The following is an 11,361-nucleotide window of genomic DNA, read 5'->3' as shown; positions in this document are numbered from 1 at the left end:
AAAGAAAGAAAGAAAGAAAGAAAGAAAGAAAGAAAGAAAGAAAGAAATGAGATGTGGATTTGCAGCCTCAGACAAAGTGATTCGGGTTCATTTTCATCTTTCTAGGGTTAAAATACGAATATATAGAGTTTCTCTTGTATGTTTTCTCTGGGGAAATTACCTTTTAAGTTCTTAAAGACCATAGTTTCTTTTCATATTTTAAACTTTAAAAAATATTTTTATAACCTTACTTAAAGTTTGCCTGACTAATTCACAAGGTCTTTAGGGATCTCTCAAATCTAGATTATTCCATACCTAGACTGAGTGTACCTTCTTCTTACAGGTCATTCAAACTTTTATATAACAAAGTTTTATTTTTCTGTTAGGATCAAAATGTTCTCAGAAGCTGACAAATTTTTTCATATGCTTTTAAGAAAAAAATATAATTATGTAAATTTCCATTTTTGTAAGCTATTTTAACTACATATTAGCTAATCTTTAAATTAGTTAATGTGGGAGAAAAGGTAAGCATTTAACTTCAATAAGGAGAACTTCAATTAAATTTTCACTTTTCAGAGAGAGTACATTTAACTCCATGAGTATTTGAATTATTCTTGTCAAGGGTTAATGACATTCTCCGTTCTTAAGTTTTCACTAAAGAATTCCCAAATATTTCATCCCCAAAGTCCAAAATTATATTTACTAATAGTAATTAGTGATGATTGGGGTTCTAGCTTACATTTAGTGAGTATAAAAGTACAGTTCTTCTCCAGAGCCAGTACATCTTCAAATCAGTATTTATTAGGTATTTCTTCAGCATTTCTGTGAAAGAGAATTTGAGGCCTTGTGGAGGACATAGGTAGAGGAGAAGGAGGAGAAGGAGGATTAATGATAACCACACTCATCCTCTCTAGAATCCCAATCACTAGGATTTTTGTCCTCAGACTTGAATACATAATTTTTTTTTAAAGATTTTATTTATTTATTCATGACAGACAGAGAGAGAGAGAGAGAGAGAGAAAGGCAGAGGGAGAAGCAGGCTCCCAAGGAGCAGGGAGCCCGATGCGGGACTCGATCCCAGGACCCTGGGATCATGACTTGAGCCAAAGGCAGACGCTCAACCATCTGAGCCACCCAGGCGCCCTTGAATACATAATTTAGCAAAACAAAGAGAATTAACCAGGCTCACTCCTTAAAGTTTAGCAAGCATCTAATTTTATTTGAGCACTGTCCCAGGACTCCATCTGCTTCCCTACTCAAATGGTTTACCAGAGTATTCCTTCTCACCATATATGTAGTGCTCTAACCAAAATCCTGGCAAACACACTTTTTCCTGTCTCAAGTTTCCATTGATGTTATATTCCATCAACAATGCTTTAGTGACACTTACAAAATGGTACCATGAGAAACTACTCAGCTGGGGCACCCCTTCATCCACTCTCGCTAAATTAACTGTTGACTTCCTGGAAACTTTACTCTGGCCACCCCAACACCACATTCTCCTTGTCTGGCATTCTGTTTTAGGCTCCCCCAACTAATTCCTATTCCCAATTTCTAAATGTATTATTAAATTTATCTATATCTACTTCTAAAATTTAGGCACATTGTCCTAGGTAGATGGTCCCCAGAGATCTGAGTTCTACTCTCTGCTTTCTCTCCCCTTTAGTAAAGTTCATCCACATTTATTTCCTTATTTGTTATCAGCCTTTCCTTTGGGTTCTTAAGCTACAGACCTAGCATCCATTTCTCCGCTGGAGTTGTTTAACACTTGCATTCTCAGGAATGCCTCAAGTGGAATATGTCAGAATAAATAAATTCATAAATTTTCTTCCCAAACCTGCTTCTTGTCCCTCTGTGTTGCTGTAAATGGTGCCAACATCTACAACAGACTCAGCCCAGGGCCAGTCTCATACCTCTTTTGCTCTGGCACCTTCTTCATCCGACTCATGCCTAAATTATTTCCTCTGTCTCATTTCCTCTGCCACTCGTCTAGTTCATTATTTCTTACGTAAAGCCATTGTTGTCTGACTGTCTTCCTCCTTTTACTCTCTTCCCTCCTTAATGCCTTTTTTTTTTTTAAGATTTTATTTATTTATTTGACAGAGAGAGACACAGTGAGAGAGGGAACACAAGCAAGGGGGGGTTGGAGAGGGAGAAGCAGGCCTCCCGTGGAGCAGAGAGCCCGATGCGGGACTCGATCCTAGGACCCTGGGATCATGACCTGAGCCGAAGGCAGTTGTTTAACGACTGAGCCACCCAGGCGCCCCTTAATGCCTTCTAAACCGCAGACCACACAGTCTCCCCAAAGTACAGCTCTTCCAGTGACTCCCTATTATCTACTAATTAAATTCTAAATATCATATTCTTTATATCTAACACTTCTTTGGTGTGCTTTTACCTTTATTTACCACAACTGCTCAAGACATAACCTTGGATTGTACTCAGCGAGACATTCCAGGATACACACTGCTCTTTTCCTCCCACAGATGTCCTTTAGTTCATGCCAAACCCTGTAGCAGGAATGCCTTTCCCCAGAGCTGATGCCCTATTGTCCTTGAAGCATTTTTTGATTATCCTCTCTACCTAGCCTCACCACAACCACTCAGTTATTCTACAGACCTGACCATATTTGTTTTCTTCATAGTTCTCTACATTTTGAAATTCTTTGTGAGTGTTCATTTGTTTATTCTCCAGCCTGTAACATCCAGGGTCATGAATGAAGGTTTTTGTTGTTGTTGTTGTTCATTTGTTTGTTCTTTAATCACCATGTATTTCCAGAATGAAGAAAGCTTGAAAAAGATGAAAATATGTATTGCAATTCTTCTTTGCACTAGGCATTGTCTTTTGTGCAGTGAGATATTCTATCTCCACTGTTTGGACTCTCAAACCATTTTTAATACAATACTTTAATGGTAATTACACTAATGTTGATAAGTTTTCATCCAGAAGTCATTTTCTGGAAATGAGCTCCATTGTGCCAATTTATTAATTGATGCAAATTTCTCAGGCTATTTTCCTTCTTATTATCTTGCTAAAATTATTATTTATTTTTTAAATTTTTATTTTTTATTTGAGGGGAGTTGAAACACATTGTTACATTAGCTTCCGGTGTAGAACATAGTAATTCAACAACTCTATATGTTAAACTATACTTTCCACGAAGTGTTGCTGTCACCATTCAATGTTGTTACAGTATCATTGACTATATTCCCTATGCTCTACCTTTTATTCCCATGATTTACTTATTCATTTCCTAACTGGAAGCCTATATCTCCACTCCCCTTCACCCATTTTGGCCATCCCTCTAGTCCCTCCTGGTAATGTTTATTCATTTGTTTTATTTTTTTAGATCCTACACATAAGTGAAATCATATGGCATTTGTCTTTCTCTGACTGGCTTATTTCACTTAGCATTATATTCTCTATCTAGATCCATCCAGGTTGTTGCAAATGGCACAATCTCATCCTTTTTCATTGCTGCATAATATTCCATGGTATCTATATTCCATATATATAATATTATTTTTTGTCCATATCAAATTTTAAAGAATTATAGTTTTTGCTGTTATACATTTTTTGTGTGTGGCCATTTTCTCCTATTCAGTCTAAACCTTCTAGGTCATAGTTGACAATTTAAATGTCTAGATTATTTGCTTCCTCTAATTTTTATCAATTATAGTTTTGGCTATTTTCAGTTTAATTTTTTTGTTGCTTATACTACTAATGATATTCATTATGAATTGGAAATAACAGAAAATTTTATTTATTCATTCAGTACTACATGAAAAAACTGTGAAGAATTTGGTGAGAGAGAAAGAAGAGGAAGAAAGGAATTTTGGGACATTGACAAACCTACTCACAGGGAGGGACTCATCATCTATATAGAAAAAGAGAGACAATCTGTGACATTTCTGGTTACTTTGAACTCTCACAGAACACTCCTCAACGGAACAAGACCATAGTGCTTGATTTGAGCTCCCTGCTCTGTGTGTGTGTGTGTGTGTGTGTGTGTGTGTGTGTGTGTGTGTGTGTGAGAGAGAGAGAGAGAGAGAGAGAGAGAGAGGGAGAGAGCCCAGAAAACACCTCCAGCTAAAAGTCAGTGCAATTGTGGAGATGGCCTCACTTGTTTACTTTCTCTTAGGGAGTCACAATCCTACATTGCATATTTTCCAGTGTTTGAAACATTGATTATATATATATTTCACTCTTTATAACTCTTTACAATGGAGGACTAGTTTGAAACTGGTTTCTGTAACATGGTTAAAAGCAGAAGTCATTTCCTATTTGTTTGGGGCCTATCTTTTGTGTTGGAGTTGGACTCAAGAATGAGTCTCAGAAGAGCTCACTAGGGCTCCGTGTCCACAGGAAGTTTGGTGGAATGAATAGTGGATTTCACTGTCACTCACATGGCTGAGGCCCAGCTAAGTGGAACAGCTCAGTCTATTTACAGAAAATTATTGACTCTTTAGGATGTGAAGATTGCTGCCTACCTCTCACTTTTGGGGAGAACATTAAAGGGAGGGTGCTGAGGGGCTCTATTCAATATGCTTTCTTTCATTTAATACCCGATTTTTAGTCCATTGTCCCTACTTCACCCTGTGCCTGGTGTCCTGGAGTTGAGTCTCTCTGTTTCTATTTCTCCAGTAAATAGCCCCCACAGCTCCTACTGCTGAGCAGGAATCATCTGGCTACTTTGGGGTAGAGATGTCTTGTTGACTCTACCCTCATAACATATCTAGAAACTAATGGTATTCCAACATTTCCATTGCTATCACTCCAGTCCTAGCCACCCGTGATGGTTAATGTTATGTGTCAACTTGGTTGGGTTACGGTGCCCAGTTCTTTGGACAAACAAAAGTAGATGTTGCTGTGAAGGTATTGTTTAGATGTGGTTAACATTTAAATCAGTTAGCTTTGAGTAAAGCAAATTACTGTCTATAATATGCGTGGGCTTCATCCAGTAGGTGAAGACCTTAAGAGCAAAGACTGCAGTTTCCCAGAAAAGCAACAATTCTGCCTCAAGACTGTAATGGAGAAACCCTGCCTGAGTGTCCAGCTGGCATGGCTTGCCCTGCGAAGTTTGGACTCAAGACTGTATAATCAACTCTTATCTAAATTTCCAGCCTGCCAACTTGACCTATGGATTTTGGACTTCCCAGCCACTACACTCATGTAAGTCAATTCCTTAAATAAATCTTCCCTTGGAACACATGGTGGCTCAGTCAGTTAAGCGTCTGCCTTCAGCTCAGGTCATGATCCCAGGGTCCTGGGATCAAGCCCCATGTTGGGCTCACTGTTCATCTGGCTCCTGCTCAGCCTGTTTCTCTCCCTCTCCCCTTCTCTTGCTCTCTCTCTCACTATTTTTCTCTCTCTCAAATAAATAAATAAAATCTTAAAAAAAAAATCTTCCCTTGCCCTCCATCTTCCCTCCTGGTCTCTCTCTTCCCCTCTCTGTTTATATATGTATATGTATATGGTATACATATATGTGTATGTGTACACATTTCTGTGTATGTATGTACTATTGATTCTGCATCTCTGGAAAACTCTAATTCACTACCATCATTTCTCACCTGGATTCATCGACCACCTCAAACCTGATCTCCCTTTGCCCCAATTCCATCCCTTACAGCCTATTGACTAGATAGCAACTAGAGTCTTTTTTAAACTCAAGTTTTTACCTATTGTAAATAGAATAAAGTCTAAACTCCTGACCACGGGCAAGGACTCTAGCCCCTGTCAACTGTCCATCCTCACCTCTCATCATTCTAACTTCTGCTCAATCTGCTCCAGCTATCCTTGCTTCCATCCATATCTCTGCCACAGGAGATTTGCACATGTTTCTATTGCTTGAAGTGTTCTTTATCCAATTCTTTACCTGCTCATAAATCTCTGCTCCAAAATTGTCTCCTAAAGTGGTTGCGCCTAGTTGACCCATTCACTAATCACCTTCCTTTTCCTCCTACCATTAACCATCATTCTTATCCCTTTATTCTACTTTCTTTTTCTTCATGGCACTTAACACAACCTGAACTTACATCACTTAATTATTTATCTCCTTTTTTTTTTTTTTCTGTCTCCCTAACTAAAATGGAAGCTTCAGGAGGGCCGGAAAGATATCTGTCTTATTCCCTGTTTATCCTCAATGCCTAGAGAATACTTACTATGTGGTGATGACTCAATCAATATTCATTTAGATGAGTGAGTGAATAGTCTTTGTCTGACATTTTGTAGCACGCTGCTTTGATAACATAATCATAGAATTACTTTATCATCATTAGGCTGAATATAACAAATTAAAGACAGCCTCCATTCGAAGCATGTGTGCATTATACAGAATTTGAATGGTTTAACATAAAATTACATAAGAAAATTACAAAAGGAAACCCACCGATTATTCAGTTATACCTCACATTCTAGAAATCCGCGGGCTTCAATGGTTTGACAAGTTGTTTGACATCACATAGTCATAAGTGCTTCATAAACCCACCAAGGCATTTTCCCTCATTACATTTTCCTCTCTCAGAAAGGGATAGATTTCCATGTTTAAGTGACACTGAACCCAGTTCTCCATAAATCAAGCCTTAAATCAAGCCTCTTATTTAATTAAACAATTTGGCCAGTCCTATCTAAATCGGCTATTATCCAAATTGTCAGTCAAGTTATTCCAAAGGCAGAATGTTTAGTAGTGAGAGGATGGGACTAGTAATCAAAATACAGACTCTGGTCTACACATTACCCCAGTAAGCCTTGCACAACTAGGCCCCACAGAGTGGAGAATGATAATCATAACCATGTGAGCCGTTGAGATGTGTGGGTGAACACGCATTAGTGTGTGTGTGTGTACCCGTGTGCTAGCATGTGTATGTGTATGAGAGCGAGAGAGAAAAAATCAAATAAGATAAAACAGATGGAAGTACTTTGACACCTGGCACTTAAAATATCAAAGTAAAGTATTATTACTGAATAATAACTGCTGACATTATTGAGTACTTCTTATGTTCTAGGCACTTCTCTAGGTGTTTACATTCAGTATCCTAAATAATCCCATAGAAGCCACATAGGTATGGTTATCTTCCTCAGTATATGTGCGAGTAAACTGAGGCATACAGAGGGTAATTAGCCCAAAGAAACCCATCTAAAAAGTGGATGTCAGACTTCAGACTGAGGCATTCTGCTTCCTTCCAGAGTCTTGGGTTCTAGCCACATATTATATTGCTGCACAGATATACTTTTAGAAAACACTTTGGAGAAATTTTTCTTTTCAGTTTTCTAGCAACATTCTAAGAATGTGAGATGCGGCAAGGTGGCTGACTCATGGTAGGGGCCCTTAAATATTAATGCCTTTCCTTCTTTCCAGTATAGGATCCTGCCTCCTTGTTTGAACTTGTTTCACAATAGACATGGGGTTCCTTCCCACAGGCATTTTTGGTCCTAGTAGGTCATCCTACTGAGTTGAGTTTTATAATAAGATTGAATTGACCTATGTTTCATCTGGAATAGTGGGTAATTCTGAGAATAAATATCAGTGTTCTGTAATCATTCTAATAACCAGGAACTGTGCTAAGCAATCGCCACACATTAACACATTACAAAAAGGCTCAAAATTACTTTGTTAAACATTTTTTCATAAGCCTTTCAGAATTATTTTGATAAATGTTCTAACACTTTTGTCCAAATTGTGGGTAGACGGTCATGGGACCAGGACTTGGCAAGGCGAACAGAAATCTCCTCCATCGTTCTACTGTCCTCCCTCTCCTCACCAAGAGCCTACATGATAAGCAAAAATGAGGCTTATCCTCAATTCTCATGAAAAATATAAGTTTTCACTTCTTCCTTGTGAATAAACTAAGTATTTATTTATGTCTCCCTAACCTACACCTGAGGAAATGATTGACCTGGTGCTTGTTCCTATTTAGCCAAAAATCCCTTTGATCCCCACAGACATATTCCCATGAACAAGAAAAAAGAATGTGATCTTTCCTGGGGTGGGGATGGGGAGAGGGGGAGTTGGGGAGCAGGGTTTGATCTTGTTGAATATAAGTAACCTTCTTCAAATTAGTTCTTTTCTCAAAAACACTCAACAATGATTTTATGCTTCCCATTTCCTCCTTTTTGTCTATGAAATTGATTATTTCCACATTAAAAGATTGTCTTGAGGGGAAGTATTTTTTTTAAAGGGTTTATTTTAGGGTGGGGAGGAGCAGAGGGAGAGGGACAAGCAGACCGTGCACTGAGCGTGGAGCCCAACATAGGCTCAATCCCACCACCCTGAGATCCTGACCTGAGCTGAAATCAAGAGTGGGATGCTTAACTGACTGAGCCACCCAGGCGCTCTGAGGGGAAGTATTTTTTACAACATACCATGATCCTATACCTGCCCAGAGCAGAATACCATCATAAGTCATTAACATTCCATATGACTTCTGAATAAATAAAAGCTACAAAACCCTGGTTATATATAATCTCAGGAAATAATGTTTACAAACCTACTAAAACAAATGTAAATAGTAAATGTGGCATGAGGGTGATCAAAGGATGTACAGAGATAACCACTTATGGTTGGTCTGCCCCCTACGAGCCTGCACCAGCCAGCCCCTGGAATCAGGCCATTTTTTATGCTAAAAAAAAAACAAAAAAAAACAGGGAGAATAAGGTATGACCTTGCAGAAAGCCCCATGACAGTCTACTATATGTACAGTGATCTTGTGCCTAAATACATCTGAAAGGGATTTGGGACTCTGATTGTGGAATTTGATATTAAGCTCTTTGAGCCAAGAATCTGGTTCCTACCTAAGTTACAATTGCCCACGGTGCCCCTCAGTGGATCTTTACCTGGGGTGCTCTATCGGCAGTCACTGGTGATGGCTTGCCACAAAATCATAACCAGCATTTTCTTTAAATCATGGATTCAAAAGGACAGCCAGAACTCTAGCAGTTTGTTCACCACTAATGAGACGTCGAGAGAGAATAGATGAGTTTTGAACCAAATCCCTCCCTAGAAGTCCCTTAGGAGTACACAGGTGGGTGTGAGCCCTTGGGAACACTGAAGTCTCCCGTTTGTCACAAACACGGAATTAACCTTCATTTTTGATATAGTGACCAAATATAAGTCCTATAAAATAGCATCTTGACCTGAAATGACACTGTAGGGCATTGACCTGCCCTGCAGTGTCATTTCAGGTCATATATCCCGTTAACAGAAAAATAGGAAATACGAGGTTCTCGTTGTTTTTCCCCACACTCGAATGACTTTCTCCTTCCATGAAAATAATACACTGCATTTCTCTTTTGAATTGTCTATTCTTTTAATTAGAGAACTGGGGAGATTTCTCTCTTGTTAAATCTTCCCATCCCTGTGAAACTGTAATGACTAGTGTCAAGCTGTCAGCTCGGAAAAGGTCTTTGCAGCTGCCTGTGTCACGTGGGTGGTTCTTCCCCCGCCAAAGCCAAATCCTTTTTTATTTTTGCTCTTAAGTGAGCAAATTAGGATGAGGTAAAATGAATAAATCTTCATTACATTCTGGAAAACAGAATGGTAAACTGCTTACTTAAGCTCTACCAGGCAAATTAAACGAACAGGAAGTCCTTATTACACCAGAAGGTTGGATGACTTTTTAACCATTGGGAAGAGTCACTGAGAGTGTACGTACTCTAATTTTCACACCTGGCCCAAATATGTCAGGAGTGATCTACCTTTTGCATTTGAAACATCGCTCCGTCTTATTGTAGAGTGGAGTAGGCTGTATTTGAAGTCAAGTTCTTAAATAAAAACTTTTTAGACTGCTTAAAATTCTGCTTTCTCACGATACATATAAGTTTGTACTCCTTTCTGTCAACTTTTCTCTTCACCCACGCTTCTCTACTCAGGATATATTCAGGAAAATAGGCTCATTTTCCTAAGGGCATTTTTTATTCCAAGTTTTAAACTCATAAATATGAGGTCTGGCAATTTTTCTTTCTTTCTTTCTTTCTTTCTTTTTTTTTTTTTTTTTTTGCCACACCTGGTGGTCCAAAAGCAATTATAGGCTACAGAAAATAATGTTCTAAGGTAGCCATGGGCATGTTGCGTCATCTTGCCCCACATGAGTTCAGCACATCTTCAATCACTTATAGCTCTTGAATATTAGGATAAAAGTATGCATGTATGCAGGCTGTAATCAAACAAGTTATTTTCCAAGCTCTCCCTAGGCCAGTGCGGGTATATTCAGCAAAATTTGGGTTGCCAACCCTTCTTCAGTAAATCTGTGTCTTTATAGTCACTGTGGGCCAGTGAGATTCACCCATATTCTCCCTATGTGCATCTAAATACACTCAGTTAAGAAGAAAATTCTGTTGAATTCAAATTAATATAGTGTATTTTATTCCATGGGATTTTTTTACATATGAGCTTATGTAAATTAAAAAGAAATACATGAAATTAATTCTGTGGTTCTTCAAAATAAAAATTTACCTACATTTTGTATGAATTTTTATTTTTTATTTTAAGGTTTTCCCTCATGGGCATCATCATAGGCCATTTTAACACATGTATTATACTTAAGAAAACATGTATTCGGAGGATGATGCTAGTTCAAGTTTTAGCAGCACATTAACTTTTAGAAATTATAGAGAAAGCCTAGTGATAACCCCCACTATCAAAAGACATACTTAGTAATTGTTATTAGTTTTGTATGGATTGCTAGAGACAGAATCTAGCTCTTCAAATTGTTAAATGCTGCCATAGTATTATGGAAGAAATAAAACACTTAATGCCATTCATTTCTTATTACTGTTTCTTAAGATCCAGAAATATTTCTATGTCCCAATACTCTTCACCCTAAGATACACAGAATACATTCTTTCTCAAAAAGTAACTCAACAGCCTATGATGTTTTTCGACATGTGGGAATCATGGATATTGTAATACGTAGAAAAACCATCAAACTTAAAAATCTTTTATATTCAGTCGACATATAACCAATGCAAACTTACCTTAAATGTTACAGCTCAGTGATCTGGGCACATCCTTCTCTCTCTCTCTTTTTTTCCTTTACTAAGCTCCAAGACTGCAGTGAGAGGAGCAGTGGATCCCGTGAGCACAGAGACCAGGCTCCTCCCCATGTTGGCAAGAGCATTCAGGCGCCACCACTTTCTCCAGACCTCCCCTTGACTCCCATTTCACAACCCCTTCCCTTGTTGCAAGCACCCACCCTGCAAGTCCGGGTGCTAAGGCTCCAGTCCCAAGCAACACTTCTGCAAGAGGTATTGGCCAAAACCAAGTTGTTGTTTTTTGGGGGTTGGGTGTGTGTGTGTGTGTGTGTGTGTCTTGTTTTGTTTTGTTTGGGTCCAGTGAAGTTTCTCTTAGCCATCTTCTGTCTTATTCAATTCACAAATACAGTA

General features: G+C 38.5%; 1 long non-coding RNA gene across 1 annotated transcript in view; it reads right to left on the bottom strand.

The window, feature by feature from the left end:
• LOC118010026 overlaps nucleotides 1–11,071 on the bottom strand; it is a 12,676-nt gene extending 1,605 nt beyond the window's left edge. Inside the window, exons 1-3 of the long non-coding RNA XR_004679089.1 lie at nucleotides 10,954–11,071; nucleotides 8,815–8,928; nucleotides 719–822 (exon numbers count right to left, since the gene is read on the bottom strand). This is a non-coding gene — a long non-coding RNA (uncharacterized LOC118010026). The remainder of the gene's footprint in view (nucleotides 1–718; nucleotides 823–8,814; nucleotides 8,929–10,953) is intronic.
• Between the last annotated feature and the right edge of the window lie 290 nt (nucleotides 11,072–11,361).

Source organism: Mirounga leonina, unplaced genomic scaffold, assembly GCF_011800145.1.
Source record: "Mirounga leonina isolate KUSES-001 unplaced genomic scaffold, KU_Mleo_1.0 Mir_128, whole genome shotgun sequence".
NCBI lineage: Eukaryota > Metazoa > Chordata > Mammalia > Carnivora > Phocidae > Mirounga > Mirounga leonina.
Note: the sequence above shows the minus strand (reverse complement) of the source record. Positions and strands in the feature narration are given on the sequence as shown.